This window comes from Leptopilina heterotoma, unplaced genomic scaffold (assembly GCF_015476425.1).
Source record: "Leptopilina heterotoma isolate Lh14 unplaced genomic scaffold, ASM1547642v1 Lhet_82, whole genome shotgun sequence".
Lineage (NCBI taxonomy): Eukaryota > Metazoa > Arthropoda > Insecta > Hymenoptera > Figitidae > Leptopilina > Leptopilina heterotoma.
The window spans coordinates 847,411-865,460 of NW_025111187.1; the positions used below are offsets into that span (position 1 = coordinate 847,411).

General features: G+C 23.7%; 1 long non-coding RNA gene across 1 annotated transcript in view; it reads right to left on the reverse strand.

Moving 5' to 3' along the window:
• Positions 1–16,850, reverse strand: part of LOC122511442 — a 35,276-nt gene extending 18,426 nt beyond the window's left edge. Inside the window, exon 1 of the long non-coding RNA XR_006302520.1 lies at positions 16,663–16,850. This is a non-coding gene — a long non-coding RNA (uncharacterized LOC122511442). The remainder of the gene's footprint in view (positions 1–16,662) is intronic.
• Positions 16,851–18,050: the final 1,200 nt, after the last annotated feature.

Genomic DNA, 18,050 nt, shown 5'->3' on the forward strand with positions numbered 1-18,050 from the left:
CCAAAGAATTTAATGATTTAAAAAATTTGTTGATAACATTTTTTATGTGAATTTAATTTCAAGAAACATGAAATTAATAATTTATTTATTTTTGTATTTAAATAATTGAATTCTCGTAGAATTTACTAATAAAAATGGTTTTAAAAATGAATTTCAGTTAAAATTTTAGATTATAATTAAATATTAAAAGCATTATAACGTGGATTTTTAGAAATAATTAAATTTTGAAAAAGTTTCCAATTAAAATCATTGAAATTCTTAATTTTTCATATTTTTGACAAACAATTCTTTAGAATTAATTCTTTTTCAAAGTTTAATAGGATTTTTATTGAAATCATTTCAAGTTTTTATTTTTCAATATATATTTAATTGCAGAATTTCCGAATAATTGAAATTTTGTAAAATTGAATTGTAAACGAATGAATTTGAAAATTCTCAAATAACTTATTTAAAAATTATTAAAAATAATGGATTTTTTGAAGAATTTTAGTTGAAAACACTAGAAAAAAATTTAATTTTAGAGAAGTTACAAATTATTGCAGAAATTCAATTATTTTCAAGAGTAATAAAATTCTTCTTAATGATTCAATTATTTTTACTAACAATAAAACTCATCGCAGCGTTTCAATTATTTTTCATACAATTATTATCAATTATTTAAAAAAATGATTTTTTAAAAATTCTTTTGAAGAATTCAATTATTTACAAAAATATTAGAATTTTTTATACGGAATCAAATATTTTCAAATATTTTAATAAACTTGTTCGAAAGAAATCAAAATATTTTAAACTCAATTTTAATTCCATTTTTTTTGAAAAAATTCAATTATCCTTTTAGGTTTTTATAAAATTCTTCCCAAGAATTCAATTATTTACATAAATAAATTCTTCGAAAGAATTCAATTATTTAAGATAAATAACAAAATTACTCCCAAAAATTCAATTATTTTGAGGAATTTAAATAAAATTTTTTGAAAAACTCAATTATTTTCATAAATAACAATATTCATCACAAGAATTCAATTATTTTTAAAAGCAAAAAATTTCTTCTTGGAATTTCAATTATTTAAAAAAATTCCAATAAAATTGTTCACAAGAATTCTATTATTTTCATAAATAATAAAATGCTTTTTAGGAATTGAATTATTTTTAAAAAAGTTAATAAAATTCTTCCCAAGAATGCAATTATTTACATAAATAATTCTTCGAAAGAATGATAAATAACAAAATTATTCCCGAAAATTCAATTATTTTGTGGAATTTAAATAAAATTTTTTGAAAAATTCAATTATTTTTATAAATAACAATATTCATCACAAGAATTCAATTATTTCCGTAAATTTTAATAAAACTCATTGCAAAATTCAATTATTTTCATAAATAACAAAATTCATTACAAGAATTCAATTATTTTCAAACGTAATAAAGTTCAATAATTTTCAAAAATTTTAATAAAATTCATGGCAAAATTCCAATTATTTTCAAAAAAATTTCTTAATTAAATGTTTTCCAATATTCTTCTATTTTAATAAAAATTTCCAAAAGAATTCAATTATTAAACAAAAATTTCGATAATATTCTACACAAATATTCAATTATTTTCGAGAGTAATAAAATTCTTCCTAAGGATTCAATTATTTTTACTAATAATAAAACTCATCGTAGCTTTTAATTATTTTTCATACAATTATAATTGAATTGCTTGAAAAAAAGAATTATGTTCATGCAAGTTTTAATAAAATTCGACAAAAGAATTCAATTATTTAAAAATTTGTTAATAAAATTCTTTATGAGAATTGAATTTTGAGAAACATTAAATTATTCAATAAATTATTTACTTTTGCATTTAAATAATTAAATTCTTGTAGAATTTTCTAATAAAAATTGATTTTCATTTCATAAAAATGAATTTCAGATAAAATTTTAAATTATAATTGAATATTAAAAGCAATATAACGTGAATTTTTAGAAATAATTGAATTTTGAAATTAATTTTTTTGAAAAAGTTTTATTTTCTTTTATATTATTTGAAGTTTTTATTTTCTCATATGCATTTAATTAAAGAATTTGAGAATAATTGAAATTTCGTGAAATTGAATATTGTAAACAAATCGATTTGAAAATTGCCAAAGAACTTTTTCGAAAATTATTAAAAATAATTTATATAAAGTAAATTTGTAGTGAAAAATTTTTGAAAATAATAATTGAATTGAAATAATGAAAATAATTTTGAAGAAGATTTTTTTATAATATAAAATAATGATTTTATTACTTGGTCATCTTTAATTATTATAAAATATGAAGAAATCGATGACTCCGAGTCGAAGACTCGGAGTTATCGATATCTTCATGTTTTATAGTTATTAAAAAATTTAATGAACTAAAATTTTATTCATTGTAAAAAATATCACCAAAATTGATTATTTTAATCTTTTTTGGTGTTAATTTAGTCTGCAACACTTTTTAATGCCTCACGATTTACTGTGACGACGATAAAAGGGGTAAAACAGTTTCTTAAATTTTTGTTCAAAAACAAATTTTTATGTATGGTAAAGAGAATATGATTTTCTGCTTTTGCTGCGGGTTTATTAGACCGGAGAAAACATAATATATAATTTCTTCAAAAAACTTTTGTATTCGGAACATTTTCATAAAGTAAAATTTGTTTTCTTCTCTAAATTTTCGTATGAATATAAACCACTAAAAATTTTTTCTCCTCAAAAAAAGCAAAAAGAAAAGGGGGGAAAAACACGAACATTATTTCGTCGACTAGAAAGAGTAAAGCGACTGCAACGAAAATGGTTTTCGCTCTCGTAATTCTGGACCGCGGTCCGAACGGAATTGGAATGTTGGACCCTGGGGGGGTTGCTGCATATCTGCGTCGGTCGTATAATGTCCGGCATAAAACGTCTCATATCCCATAGAGAATGCGAGCGAGTATGTGACGTTAATGTCGGCTTTTCACTTTGTACATGCGCTTTCTCATATTTTGTCAGCCACACATACACAATATTCCTCGAAATTTTGTTTCACTTTAACAAAAATTTTCTTTATTTTTTTTTTGTTTTTATTTCTTTCTTATTTCTACTCTATTTATTTTCTATTTTGATTTTAATTTTATATCTGTTAAAATAAGTTTCAATTTTCAAAATTTTAACGTAATTATTTAAAAAAATTTAACCATCTTAATAAATACTAAAATTCTTTTCAGAAATTCAATTATTTTCAAAAATTTCAAAAAAAATATTCTTGTCAACTTTTCAATTATTATTAATTATTTAAAAAACTGATTTTTTTAAAATTCTTTTGAAGAATTCAATTATTTACAAAAATATTAGAATTTTTCATAGGAAATCAATTATTTTAAACACAATTTTAATTCCATTTTGTTTGAAATAATTCAATTATCCTTTTAGGTTTTAAAAAAATTCTTCCGAAGAATTCAATTATTTACATAAATAATTCTTCGAAAGAATTCAATTATTAAAGATAAATAACAAAATTATTCCCGAAAATTCATTTATTTTGAGGAATTTAAATAAAATTCTTTGCAAAATTCAATTATTTTCATAGACAGCAATATTCATCACAAAAATTCAATTATTTTTAAAAGTAAAAATTTTCTTCTTGGAATTTCAATTCTTTAAAAAAATTCTAATAAAATAGTTCACAAGAATTCAATTATTTTCATAAATTTTAATAAAATTCATTGCAAAATTCAATTATTTTCATAAATAACAAAATTCATTACAAGAATTCAATTATTTTCAAAAATAATAAAATTCAATAATTTTCAAAAATTTTAATAAAATTCATGGCAAAATTTCAATTATTTTCAAAATTTGTTCTTAATTCAATGATTTTCAATATTCTACTATTTTAATAAAATTTTCCAAAAGAATTCAATTATTTAAAATAGAATTTGCATAAATTTTTTCGAAAAAATCAAATGTTTCAAGATTGCTGCAATTCTTCGCAGTAATTCAATTATTTTCAGGGATTTAATTATTTTCATAAATAATAAAATCATTCGGAGGAAATTGCAAAGCAACACTTTTGATTCGTTTTTCGTCTCAATTTGATATCCTTAAAATTTTTTTTAACAAAAATTCTTCAATTAAATATAAATTAGAAAATTAAAACTTGACATAATTTAAGAAATATTTAATTATAATTTTTGAAAAAAAATAGTTCTATAGAATTTTCAATTAAAAGTGTATAAAAAATTCAAATTATTAAAGATTTTAATTTGAAAACTTTACAAAATTCAATTATTTCTAAAAATTGCAATTATTAGAAGCTTCTTCAAAATTCAATTTATTATTATCTAAAACTTTGACTGAAATTAATTTTTAAATTAATTTTTATTAAAAAATTCTACGAGAATTCAATTATATACATAATTTTACGAAAAAAATTTCAAATAATTGAATTCTTTAGACGAATTTGATTGAAATTTTTAAGAAAAATAATATTGTTTTGAGAAATTCGAGTAAAATTGTATTAAAAATAATTGAAATTCTGCAATAATTTTTATTATTTATAATAAATAATTCATTTTTAAATAATTGAATTCCTGTAAAATTTTCATTATTTTAGAAAATAATTGAGTATTCGTGTAGAACTTCGTCAAAATTGTTTTTAAATAATTGGAATTTTGCAATGAATCTTATTACTTTTCAAAATAATTGAATTTCTTGTTAAATTTTTTTTTTCTTAAATAATTAAATGTTTTTGTAGAATATTATGAAAATTTTTGTTTAATAATTGAATTCTTTTGGAAAATTTTGTTAAAATAGTAGAATATTGAAAATAACTAAATAAAGAAAATTTTTTGAAAATAATTGAATTTTATTATTTATGGCAATAATTGAATTTTTCAATGAATTTTAATAAAATTTATGAAAATAATTAAATTCTTGTAATGAATATTGTTATTTACAAAACTAATTGAATTTTACAATGGATTTTATAAAAAATCTTGAATATAATTTTGCTATTTATAAAGATAATAATTTAAATATTTATAAAAATAAATTAATTTCTGCAAAATTTATAAAATTTTGTAAATAATTGATTACACAGCCACACAAAAAAAAAAAGTTCTGATCTGGGGGTCTCACTATGTAGACTTTATGTTTTTTGGGTCGCTGAATTTGAATCCGAGGTCCATTTAACCTCATCAGATCAGGATTTTGACATAACCTTAAAAAACCAATATGGCGGACACATTTTTGAAAAGTTCATTGGATTCGCTTCAAATTCGTTACTCGGGGGTTTTTGGGGTCGCTGATTACGAATTTGAAGTCTGATTTCAAAAATTCAAAATGGCGGATCCAATATGGCGGACACGTTTTTGAAAAATTCATCGGATTCGCTTGAAATTCGTTACTCTGGGGTTTTTGGGGTCGCTGATTACGAATTTGAAGTCAGATTTCAAAAATTCAAAATGGCGGATCCAATATGTATGTGTCAGCCATATTGGATCCACCATTTTGAATTTTTGAAATCTGACTTCAAATTCGTAATCAGCGACCCCAAAAACCCCAGAGTAACGAATTTCAAGCGAATCCGATGAATTTTTCAAAAACGTGTCCGCCATATTGGATCCGCCATTTTGAATTTTTGAAATCAGACTTCAAATTCGTAATCAGCGACCCCAAAAACCCCCGAGTAACGAATTTGAAGCGAATCCAATGAACTTTTCAAAAATGTGTCCGCCATATTGGTTTTTTGAGGTTATGTCAAAATCCTGATCTGATGGGGTTAAATGGACCTCGGATTCGGATTCAGCGACCCAAAAAACATAAAGTCTACATAGTGAGACCCCCAGATCAGAACTTTTTTTTTTTTGTGTGGCTGTGTTATTTGTTAATTGATTAATTTATTATTAATAATTGATTTATTAAAATATTTGAAAATAATTGAATTCCCTTGAAAAATTCTAATATTTTTGTAAATAATTCAATTCTTCCAAGAATTTAAAAAATTCAATTGCTAAAGGTTTTTAAAAATATTTTAATTTTACAAAAAATTCTATTAAATTTTTTTTTATTTTTAAAATTTTTTTAAAATAATTTTTTAAATAATTGAATTTCTAAGAAAAAATTTATTATTTTTTAATTCTTGGGATGAATATTGTTAATTATGAAAAGAATTGAATATTTCAATTAATTTTTATAAGAATTCCTGAATATAATTGAATTTTGGCGAAGAATTTTGCAATTTGTAAAGATAATAAATAATGTTGAAAAGTTGACGAGAATTTTTTTTGGAAATTTTTGAAAATAATTGAATTTCTGTAAAGAGTAAATTTTAATTAAATTATTTTATTAAATTTCTGTAAAGAATTTTAATATTTATCAAGATGGTTGAATTCTTTCAAAGAATTGCGTTAAAAATTTGAAAAATTGAAACTAATTTTAACTGAAATAAAATTAAAATTAAAAAAATACTTTATTAAATGATTTATTAGTAATAACTTTGTAACAGTTCTTCAATAGAATTAAGTTTGTTTAAAATAAATTATTGTCAGAAAAGGAAAAAATTATCATTGGCGCTATTGGGCCAATAGTTTTTTTTTCTCAGTGTATTTTTGAATTTTTTGTTTTCATATGTTTATAGTTTTCGCAGAATTTATTGAACAATTCTCGCATATGTGTTGCGTTACTTTAAGAATGAAAGTATATATGAGAGGGTTGAAAATATCGATACAAAAGAGTTGTCAAAAGTATCATAAAAGTAATGGGTAATAAAGAGTGAGAGAGAAGAAAAAAAGGTTAAGGGTAGTTTAAACAGAACTAAGAAATTCTGAGTCGTTTCGTCACGCGTGTCTTCGACCTCGTTAAGTTGGCCATTTAAACGAGTTATTTCGACATTGAAGACACTCTGCGAAAGAGTTTACGAGCGAAACAACTTGTCAGGCTTTGTCAACTCCTCCCAATGATCGGGAAACCTGACATTGAGTTGACATCATTTTACAATTTTAAATTGCACTCTGATTTATTTCACTCCCCGGCCAGGAGATTTTTCTCTCCTGATAACAATACTTTATTAATAACAGACCATTCTTCTAAATCATTCTTTTTTATGATTCCATTTTTAAAAATTCTATTTTTCTAATTCTATTTTTAACAATTCCATTTTTAATAATTCCATTTTTCAAATTCCATTTTTCTAATTCCATTTTTTCTAATTCCACTTTTTTATGTTTCCATCTTTTTTTCGTTTCATTTATTTGCATTAGAAATTCGATTTTTCCTCTTCTTTGTTTAAATATAATCTACAAGTTGACTTTGAGTCTTTGACTTTGATTCTGACTTTGACTTGAACTTTAAGAGTCGAAGTGAAAGTCAAAGTGAAAATGAAGGAAACGTCAAAGTCGAGCAATGTTTTGATTCGTTTTTTTGTCTCAATTTGATAGAAAAACTGTAAAAGCTGAATAAAATGGCAAAAATTTAAATTCGAAAGTGAACGAAACTTAAATATGTTTAAAAATCGAGAAAAGAAGAAAACGAGGAAAAATGGACAAATTGTTAAAAGGCAAGGCATAAATAGAGGAAAAAAAGGAGGTAAAAAAAGGTTTAATAAGGGGTAATAAAGATTAGAAATAGTGTTCCCTGTTATAAAAAAAGCGAGAGTAGCATAAAACTTGAAAGTTAACCATTTCCATTGAGTAAGGCACTTTTAGTGCTACTCGGGAATCACAAAAGAGTTATTTTAGTGCTCATCCTGTTGTGCCCAAATCTATTTTCAACTAGGATTCGTTTTCGTCACATCCTTTAGAGGAACTCGCGCAGTAAAACGAGTTTCTTCCTTTTAAACCCCTTTTTTTAAGACACAGTTATTTACAACCTTATCCCTCTCTCTTTTTCTCTGTCTCTTTTTTCCTAAATGGAAAAACTTTCACCAACCCTTTTTTCCTAAAAAAAAACGAAATCGTCACACGCGAGACGATACTTAAAATATTTCATATACCCCCCGAGGGTTTTTTTTACCTCTAACTTTCCATTTTCAAAAATATCTTTAAAACGATTCAATTTATTTTCAAAAAAATATTCGAAATTCAATTATTTACAATATCTCGTATTTTCATAAAATTCATCCAAAATTCAATTATTTTTATAAATAATAAAAATTCCACAGGAATTCAATTAATTTAGATTTTAGAATAGCATTTTCAAAAAAATTTCGAAAAAATCAATTATTTAACAAAATTTTTATACAATCCGTCACAATAATTCAAATACTTTTACTAATATAATAACATTTTTCAGGGAAATTCAATTTTTAAAAAAATTTTTGATTAAATTATAAGCAAGAATTCAATTCTTGTCATAAATAATAAAATTCATAAAAGAATTTCAATTATTTTTAATACTATTTTCAATTAATTAATCAAAAAATTAAATTAGTTTCACAAATAAAGTTTTCCACAAGAATTGAATTATTTAAAATAAATTTTTCAAAAAAAAAATATGTGACGCTCCACGAGAAAAGGGACCTTATGACAAGAGTAAATAAGGTCCCTTTTCTCGTAGAGCGTCACATATATATTATAATTTGAAAAAAGTTAATTATTTAAAACAATGTGTATAAAATTCTTATGAAGAATTCAATGATTTTCAAAAATAACAAAATTTTTCAAAGATATTTAATTCTTTTTAAACATTTTAATCAAATTTTTAGCAATAATTCAATTATTTTTATAAATATTAAAATTCTTCTCAGGAATTCAATTATTTTTGAAAATTATAATAAAGTTCTTTGCAATGATGCAATTATTTTTATAAATAAAAAAATTCATCGCAGGAATTCAATTACTTTTAATACAATTTTACAGGAATTGATGAAAAAATGTAATTATTCTTAAAAATTTAATTTCAATTCTTCGAGAAAATCAATTATTTAAAAAACTGTTTTTTTAAAATTCTTTGGAAGAATTCAATTATTTACAAAAAGATTAGAATTTTTCACAGCAATTCAATTATATTCAAATATTTTAATAAAATTGTTCGAAAGAAATCAATTATTTTAAACAAAATTTTAATTCAATTTTTTAGATTTTAATAGAATTCTTCCCAAGAATTCAATTATTTACACAAATAATTTTTCGAAAGAATTCAATTATTAAAGATAAATAACAAAATTATTCCCAAAAGTCCAATTATTTTAAGGCATTTTAATAAAATTCTTTGCAAAATTCAATTATTTTGATGAATAACAATATTCATCACAAGAATTCAATTATTTTCAAAGGTAATAAATTTTTTGTTAAAATTCAATTATTTAAAAAAATTCTAATAAAATCGTTCACAAAAGTTCAATTATTTTTTATAAATATTAAAATTCTTCTCAGGAATTTAATTATTTTTTAAAATATTAATAAAATTGTTTGCAACTATTCAATTATTTTCATAAATAAAAAAATTCATCGCAGGGTTTCAATTACTTTTAATACAATTTTACAGGAATTGATCAAAAAATGTAATTAATCTTAAAAATTTAATTTCAATTCTTCGAGAAAATCAATTATTTAAAAAACTTTTTTTTTAAATTCTTTGGAAGAATTGAAGTCTTTACTAAAATATTCTAGGATTTTTCACAGGAATTCAATTTTTTTCAAATATTTTAATAAAATTGTTCGAAAGAAATCAATTATTTTAAACACAATTTTAATTTCATTTTTTTGAAATAATTCAATTATTCTTTTAGATTTTAATAAAATTCTTCCGAAGAATTCAATTATTTATATAAATAATTCTTCGACGGAATTCAATTATTAAAGATAAATAATAAAATTATTCCCAAAAATTCAATTATTTTGAGGCGTTTTAATAAAATTCTTTGCAAAATTCAATTATTTTCATAAATAACAATATTCATCACTAGAATTCAATTATTTTCAAAAGTAATAATTTTTTTCTTGGCAATTCAATTATTTAAAAAAATTCTAATAAAATCGTTTCCAAGAATTCAATTATTTTCATATAATAAAATACTTTTTAAGAATTGAATTATTTTCAAAAAAATTTAATAAAATACCACACAGACATTCAATTATTCCAAAAAAATTTTATTAGAATTCTTGGTAAAATTTAATTATTTTAAAATTTTTTTCGCAATTCAATGATTTTTAATATCTACTATTTTCATAAAATTTCCAAACAGAATTCAAATATTTAAAAAAGTTTTTGTAAAAATCTTCGTAAGAATTCAATTTTTTTCATGAATAATAAAAGTTTCTCAGGAATTCAATTATTTAAATTAGAAATTGCAGAAAATTAGTCAAAAGAAAGGAATTATTTAAAATTTTTTATAAAACTTTTTGCAAGAATTAAATTTATTTTAGAAATATTTCAATTCTTTGATGAATATTAGAATTCGTTACAGGAATTTAATTTATTAGTAATAGGATAAGAAAGAAGTAAATATTTTTGATGAAAATTAGGAAGAAGTAAGGAAAATAACATGTAGAATGGAATTTTTGTCAGTTTTGTGAAGTATCTAAAACTTTTTTTAGTTTGAAAGCTACTTTTTTAAAATTAATTATAGAGTGCGAAGTCTGATACAGAAAAATGATTCTCCTCTGTAAAGTAAATTTTATTTTTTGTTTCAGATTACTTCTTTTAAAAATGATGCTGGGTCGCTTCGTGCGCTTCCAAAACGAGGTGAGTTTCAAAAAAATTGTAACACATCATTTCAAATTAAAAAAATATTTTTGTACAATATTTTCAAGAATATTAATTCATTCATACAAAAAAGGAAAAAAAAAATCCTATCAAACCTACTTTAGCTTTTATTTTTATCCTATAAATTGAGTACAAAAGTGTTAAATTTGTCTAATTAGGGAACTTGAAGGGGAGAATAAAATAGTAAACAAAAAAGAAACATTTCTTGATCATCGTTTCTTAACAGATAGTGAAATCCAGCTGTGTTTTAAATTGCAATTTGCAAAACCTCACGGTCAACACTGTGCGATGGTAAATGTAAATAAACAGCATATATGAGGAGGGATGAAACGAAATAGTTGGAAGTTTTTAAAAGCCTTGAATTACTCTCCTCGGCAATTGGGAAAAATAAAAAAAAAAGAGAGAGGAAGAAAAAAAAATTGCCTATTACTTTTGCCCGAAGATCATTTGTTTGATTGTAAAGTCAACGACTTTACAAACGCACGTCGAATAAAATAATAAATTAACTGCCTCATGATCGTCTTCAAGTGTCGAATAATCTGATATTCGACTCATTTTACTTTCCATTTGCGAATCGTTATTTTTTGCTGAAAACTTTTTTATGTACACCACTAGAGACGTTGCAAATTACATTTTAAAAATGATAATAAAATATTTCTGTTAAAAATGTATACATATATGTTTATACGATTATATCGGCGATATTTTAGGGAATTTTTATTTAAGATATTTATTTAGGGTCAATTGATGTTTTACAACATCAATTGACCCTAAATAAATATCTTAAATTAAAAAAAAAATGTTTCCTTTTCTTAAAAAATTGGTTTCTTCTTGTTGGGAATACATTTTTTTTTTGTATTTTGTATTTATAGAATTTTAAACTTTGGACTTTGGAGTATTGCTTGTTGAACAAAAGACAAAAATTTGACAATTTTGTTTGTAATTATTTTTGTTTCTTTGTTGTTCGTTCACGTTCCTTTTTTGTTGGCAATTAACAAACAATTTGTGAGAAAAGAAATAATAAATAATTAATAAATAATTAATAAATAATTAAAATAAATAATAATAAATAAGTAGCAAAGGAATTAGCAAGCAGAAACATGAATGGACAGAATGGAAAATTAATTTCCAGGAAGAAACGGAGAGAAAATAAAATGGTAAAACGTAAACAAACAAAATAGTAAACAAATGGACCTCGTGCTTCTTAGTAGTAGAAAATCAAAACGTAAACAAACAAAATAGTAAACAAATGGACCTCGTGCTTCTTAGTAGTAGAAAATCAAAACGTAAACAAACAAAATAGTAAACAAATCGACCTCGTGCTTCTTAGTATAGTAGAAAATCAACACAAAATTAAATAATCAAAACAAAAATAAATTTCATCTAAAAATCCCCCGCTCTTTAAAATCACAAAGAGGACAATTGACAAATAGAGGAAAACTTCACTTATCTGCAATGCAGAGAATCTCGTGTGTTTATATTACATTTAAGAGTATTTGAGAGTAGAAATCTCTTTTGGGAATTCTTCTCGTGGGTGTTTTAAGAATGAAAGAGAGAGAAAGAGAAAAAGAGAGAAAAAGAGAGAGAGAGAGAGTAGGAAATCTCGAAACTCTCGAGGTTTGAGATGCATTTCCGTCGTAGCTTTGGAGCAGCAGCACAGCATCCCATGATGGCTGACGGGGAACCCCTCCCCATTCAACTCTCTCACAAAAGCCACCGTCCTGAAGGACCAGTCTAACATAACCTAGCCTAACTTAACCTAACCCTAGTTTAAGCTCCCTTTTGCACGTGGCAGCCATGTTTCCCGAGGGTTGGGCCACTAAAATGAGACGACGACTCATTGGCCACGGGAGAAGATTGGCTTTCTCACTTTCTCTCTCGGTATCACGTGAAAAAGCCTTCTGTCTCACCTTTTTTCTCTCTCTTTCACTTTATCTCTCTCTCTCTCTCTCTTTCTAGCCTCCCACCTTGTGCGTGTTGCTCTCACTCTTCTGGACCACGAAAAAATTGTTCACTGCCATCTTCAGGAGCCACGTCTTTATCGACCTTTCGTGGTCGCGAATTCTTTTTTTTTCCTAACCATTTAATTATTATCGTATTATTGTTTGTTAAATTCCCATTTCTTTCATTTCACTTCAAATGGGGCATTGTTCGGTTTATCACTGGAATAATAATAAATAATAATAATAACTAATTTTTAAAAATTTTATTATTAAAGAAGAAGTGTTATTTTAACAAAACCAGAGACGTTTTTCAAGATGCAAATTTTTTTTAAATGAGAAGTAAATTCTAAAAAAGTTCTGAGTACATCCGTGTTTTGGAAAAAGCTCTTCTTTAATAAAAAAAAAAAAACCCTCCAATTTGATAAAGAAAAGCCCAAAATTGATATTTGACTCCAAAAATCGGAAATAAATTATGAAAAATTCTGAGTACCTCCGTGTTTCGGAAAAAGCTGTTCTTTAATAAAAAAAGCTCTAATTTGTTAAAAAAAAGCCCAAATTTGATATTCGACTTCAAAAATTGTGAAAATAAATTGTCAAGATTAGCGTCGTTTTTCAAGCCACAAATTTTTTTCTGAATCAAAAATATATTTTAAAAAAGTTCTGAATACCAGAGTATTTCGGAAAAAGCACTTCTTTAACAAAAAAGCTTCAATTTGATGAAGAAAAGCCTAAATTTGTTATTCAACTCCAAGAATTGTGAAAATAAATTTACAAGCGTCGTTTTTCAAGAGACAAATTTTTTTCTGAATCGGAAATAAATTATAAAAAATTTCCGGGTATCTCCGTGTTTCGGAAAAAGCGCTTCTTTAATAAAAAATAAACTTCAATTTGATGGAAAAAAGCCCAAATTTGATATTCGACTCCAAAAATTGTGAAAAAAATTTACAAGCTTCGTTTTTCAAGATACAATTTCTTTCTGAATCGGAAATAAATTAAAAAAAAAATTTCCGAGTATCTCCGTGTTTCGAAAAAAGCGCTTCTTTACTAAAAAGGCCCCAATTGGATGAAGAAAAACCTAAATTTGATATTCGACTTCAAAAATTGTGAAAATAAATTTACAAGATCAGCGTCGTTATATTCAAGATACAAATTTTTTCTGAATCGGAAATAAATTTAAAAAAAAAAATTCTGAGTACCTCCGTGATTCGGAAAATATTTTTCTATAGTAAAGAAAAGCTTCAATTTGATGGAAACAAGCCCAAATTTTAAATTCGACTCCAAAAATTGTGAAAAAAAATTGTCAAGACCAGCTTTTTTTTCAACATATAAATGTTTTTTAAATCAGAAGTAAATTCTAAAAAAAAATTCTGATTACCTCCGTGTTTCAAAAGAGCCCTTCTCTAATTAAAAAAAAAACTCCAATTTGATGAAAAAAGAATAAAATAAATTGATAAACGCCTCCTAAAATTGTTAAAAAAACAATGTCAAGACCAGCGTCGTTTTTCAAGACACAAATTTTTTCTAAATCGGAAATAAATTATAAAAAATTTTTGAGTATCTCCGTGTTTCAGAAAAAGCGCTTCTTTAATAAAAAAAAGCTCTAATTTGATAAAGACAAGCCTAAATTTGATTTTCGACTCCAAAAATTATGAAAATAAATTTGCAAGACCATTGTCGTTTTTCAAGAGACAAATTTTTTTCTAAATCGGAAATAAATTATAAAAAATTTCCGGGTATCTCCGTGTTTCGGAAAAAGCGCTTCTTTAATAAAAAAAATTTCAATTTGTTGAAGAAAAGCCTAGTTATTCGATTCCAAAAATTGTGAAAATAAATTTACAAGCGTCGTTTTTCAAGACACAAATTTTTTTCCGAAACAGAAATAAATTCCAAAAAAGTTCTGAGTACTTCCGTGTTTCTGAAAAAACTCTTCTTTAATAAAAAAGCTTCACTTTGATGAATAAAAGCCCTGATTTGATAAACGCCTATAAAAAAAAGAAAATTGGCAAGACCAGCGTCGTTTATTTTTAAAAAGCCATTTTTAACAAAAAAAGCTCAAATTTTATGAAAAAAGCCCAAATTTGATATTTCCAAAAATTGTAAAAACAAATTTACAAGACAATTGTCGTTTTTCAAGTCACAAATTTTTTCTGAATCAGAAATAAATTATAATCAAATTCTGAGTACCTCCTTGTTTCGGAAAAAGCTTTTTTATAAAAAAAAGCTCCAATTTAATGAAAAAAAGCATAAACTTATTTCTGTTTTGGTTTTTGTTACTTTTAAACAATATTTTTTAATTTATCGAAAAATAAAAGACGTCTTCTTTTACTCTATAAAAAACGGATATAATCTCCTATAATAAAGTTAATTTGCATTAAATATTAACATTCTAGCAACAAATATAATTTTTTAAAGTTAAATTAAAGTATATTTGGCACAGCCTGCAAAATTATTTTTGTTTGTTTTAAATACAATTTAATCGTTACTAATTGAATTTTTATATATGAACCAATAAAATTTATTTGGACCAAATAAAATTTATTTGAACAAAATAAAATTTATTTGAACAAAATACAATTTATTTCAACAAAATAAAATTTTTTGAACCAAATACAATTTATTTGAAGCTAATACAATTTATTTGAATCAAGTATCTAAAATTTATTTGTACCGAATAAAATTTATTTGAAACAAATAAATAATTTCAAACGCTTTAAGTCGAATATATATCTTGAACCATTAAAATTTATTTGATCCAAATACAATTTATTTGAAAAAAAAAATTTAGAATTTTCTGAGTCAACTATATTTTTTTCCGGGTTTTCAAATACTAATGCGTAAATAAATAATTGATATTTTCGAATATTAAATAAAGAATAAATATTTTCCAATATTAAATAAGTAAATATTATCAAATATTAAATAAATTTTCATAAGTTCCTTAACCTTTAGGAAAGCAGTAGGAAAAGTTTTTAACTCATGAAAAAAGGGGTGTTTACCTAATTAATGAACAATAGTGCAGTTATTAATATTATTACAGAATATTATTTATAAATAAAAAATTATTTTCATTGACGTAAAACTAAAGTATCTAAGAAGCACAAAATTTGAGGTTATGTTTGTAATCGTTTTGAGTGAAAATAAATAAGGAGGATCAACTAAAAAAACAAATAATTGATATAATTCTTCATTGTAACTAAAATAATTAATGAAAGTTGATTTTAGTTTTTGACAATTAAATAGAAATGTTTAATTACGGTAAATATAACACAAACATAACCTTAAAATGTTTTGCTTCTTGGGTAGAGCGTTGCTTTCTTCGGACCTCGTCACTTTTATAAACTACAATTATAAATGTTGTGGTAAATTTAATTAAATTAAATTATTAATTAATATTATACTATTAAAATAATATATTATATAATAATTATTATTGTAATAACAAAATAAAAATTACTAATTTTAATAGTTATTTTTAATATTTGTAATTTTTTTTTATTTTTTTTTTATATTTAATTTTAATTTGGAAAAGGGTTAAAAATAAAAAAAATAAAACTACAGTCAAACCTGTCGGAATGCAACTCGAGTTTTTAAAAATTCTATTGCAGTAAAAAATTGTTTTATAAATTAATCTTGTAATTAATTATTTTGCAATATTCTGGAGGAAAGCGAAAATAATTTGGACATTTTTAAATAAAAAAAATCTTTTTTTAATAAAGTTGCATTCCGACAGATTCGATTGTAGACAGAATTGCAAATTTTAATCTCAACTAAAGCTCCCTCACTGTCTATATATGTGATAATTCATCAAAGAAAAAAGCATAAAAATTAGATTATTTTCAAGGTGAAAGTAAATATTCACAGTGAATACGGGAGAAATAAAGCTATTATAAAATAGTAAACTGATCTGCCTGCGAAGGAGAAACGGGAAGTACTATAACTCAGGTTCAAGAGGCAAATTATAGAAAGAGTGATGCTTCGAGTATTAACCATAAAACTTTTTACAACCCACTATAAAATAATTGACTTACCTGAAACATAACTGTTCAACAATCTTCTTCAACCAGCAAGAGAACAAATTTTTACTAGAAATATAAATCCCTTTTCGCGAGAGAGAAAAAAAAAGAAAAACAGAACGCACGTTTTCGAACACCGTTTTCAAACTAACGGTTTGAAAAATATTTTCGTTGGCACGAAAAAGTGAAAATTTACCCCTTCTCCTGGCGTTTTCTAATTTTATTGCACCTTATTGTCCTAGTAAACTTTCACCAATCCTTTTTTTTTACCTTTTTTTCGGTCTTAAGAAAAAAAACCCTTTCACCCTACGAGTGACCCCCTCAGGGGCAACAATTTTCTTGGTCTCTTCTTCGTCTCTTTTTAGTTTCCCTTTGCTCTTCCATCTTTCTCAACCCTTTTTTACGACTGTCTTAAAGGAGAAAGTCTGGTGAGCAACCCCTGCCGACTCTCGGCCAATAAAACTTGTAAAAATGTTATTCTCGAGAGAAATACCACCGAAGGAACATTTTCAGCTTCTTTGCACTTATATATCTTATTATTTCACATCCTTCAAGCTCTTCGGCGTTTTTACGATTTTTCCGAAAAATACATTTCATAAGAATTCATTTTTTAACCATTTTTTTGATACAAAGTATAATTTTTTACACGTCTTTCGAGGGAAAATATTTTTTTTCTGTTCTTGCGCAAAAAAAAGTAATTTATTTTTTTTATGCAAAAAATAAAAATGTATTTTTTGTTTTTCTCGAGTAAAAAATGTATTTTTTATATTTGGATCTGCTAGAAAAATTATTTCTCTGTTAAATAAAAAAAGACTTTTTCTGATAAATAAAAAATATGTTTTTCTGTTAAATAAACTATGCAAATTTTTCTGTTCAATAAAAAATTTTGTCTAAAAAATAAAAATGTACCTCCTTTTTGTTTCAGTCCAAAAATTAAAAATGAATTTTTTTTTCTTTATCGAAAAAATAAAAATAAATTTCTCGTTTCAGTCTAAAAAATAAAATTTTATATTTGCAATTGTAAAAAAAATATTTTTTCTGTTATAAATAAAGTTTATATTTTTTCTGTTGAATGAAACATATTTTTTCTGTTAAATGAAGAATATTTTTGCTGTTAAATAAACTTTGCAAATTTGTTTGCTCAATAAAAAATTTTCTTTAAAAAAAGGTCTTTTTGTTGTTGTCTAAAAAATAAAAATGTACTTTTTATTTTTGTCTCCAATAAATAAAAATAAATTTCTCGTTTTTATCCAAGAAATAAAAATTAAAAAATTTATAAAAATAAACAATGAAAATAATTCCAGATATTTTTAAAACTACACATTTTTTTTCTTTTATACATAATAATAAAAAAAAAATTTCCAAAAAGGAATTTCAATCTAGAAAATTTATTCTCACTTATA